Source organism: Sinocyclocheilus rhinocerous, unplaced genomic scaffold (genome assembly GCF_001515625.1).
Source record: "Sinocyclocheilus rhinocerous isolate Xijiao unplaced genomic scaffold, SAMN03320098_v1.1 scaffold1006, whole genome shotgun sequence".
Taxonomy (NCBI): domain Eukaryota; kingdom Metazoa; phylum Chordata; class Actinopteri; order Cypriniformes; family Cyprinidae; genus Sinocyclocheilus; species Sinocyclocheilus rhinocerous.
The window spans coordinates 564,483-566,177 of record NW_015630418.1 but is presented as its reverse complement, the minus strand read 5'-3'; positions in this window follow the sequence as shown (position 1 = coordinate 566,177).

Here is a 1,695-nt window from a genome sequence, read left to right as displayed (position 1 = left end):
CATAGGCGTTATGGTTTTTCTACTGTACAGACCGTATATTATATTGCGCTACACCAACCCTACCCCTAAACCTATCCCTCACAGGAAACTTTGTGCTATTTCAGATTTTCAATACACTCCATTCTGTGTGATTTATATGCGTTTTGAAAAGTGGGGACATGGGGTAATGTCCTGAAAAGTCACCTTCTCCTTGTAATACCTATGTCATACCTTTGTCATTATACAAATTTATGTCCTCATTTGTCACAAAAACGCGCACACACTCTCACACTCACTCACACACTCACACACACTCACTCACACACAAAGTGTGGACTCTCCATAGGCGTAATGGTTTTTCTACTGTACAGACCGTATATTATATTGCGCTACACCAACCCTACCCCTAAACCTATCCCTCACAGGAAACTTTGTGCTATTTCAGATTTTCAATACACTCCATTCTGTGTGATTTATATGCGTTTTGAAAAGTGGGGACATGGGGTAATGTCCTGAAAAGTCACCTTCTCCTTGTAATAGCTATGTCATACCCTTGTCATTATACAAATTTATGTCCTCATTTGTCACAAAAACGTGCGCACACACACGAGTCCCATATGCCCGGCTTGGTAATTAGAAACTAGTATTTTTTCATAATGGAGGGCCACAGAAATGCGGATGCTGAGAAGGCTTTGGGTGGTTGTGTGTGTTTTGGCGCCGGTGTTGATGGCATTAACACTGTCACACTCGCTGTATCTCAGGCTTTAGCTGGGATTGCTATAGTAATTATTTTGGCAGCTCTCCGCTCTACATGTGCCATGGAGAGATTGTGCCGCGAGACGACCAGCTTTGCCATGTTTGTGCGGCCGAGCCAAAAGAAAGCAGTAGATTTTACTGCTGGAGACGCGGAGAGAATACAAAGACAATGTTGGACTAGCAGCGTTACTCAGTTCTTCTCTCTCATTCTGTGTCTGTGTCTCATTCTAAATCTAGTTCTGATCCCATCGAAGTGATTTGTTCATGCATATGAAATCAATCGCAGTTAGACTGATTGCCGTTAGAGCTCTCTACCTCTGAGATTAAACACCGGCAGATAGCAAGACTTTGATTATTTCATTTAGCTGCTCCTGACACTGTGTTTCAGATTCATTATACAGTGAAATACACACTTACAAACACAGAAGATACCACACTGATGCAACAAGCACTTCTGAGGAAGAACTACTCACTGAATTTGCCATAATTTCTGAAGGCTATAGTGGCATCAAAATTTCATTAACACTTCTTACTAATTATTTATATAAATGTATTTGTAGTTACATTTCACAATTACATATATATGTTTGAGGCACTAACCCCTAAGCACTTCTCAACACTATCAAACACAAAGGCAGACACATGCAGTGACAATAATTTTGGTAACAATGCAGTTATTTTTTTAAATGACTTTGCCATACAAAACAAATACAAATATAAATAAATAAATAAATAAACAAACATGTGGTTGTCAGAACCTTACTGTAAAAAAAAAATAATGGTAGCAACATTTTACAGATTTTACAGATTCTGTAATATATTATAGTATTACAGATTTACATGGGAAAAAATTATGTTTGATACAATGTTACTATAACATTAATATACCAAGTACTTAAACCTGTTTTGTAACAAGTAAAAACTAACAAGAAAGAAACTAAGAAAAAAAAACTAAGAAAC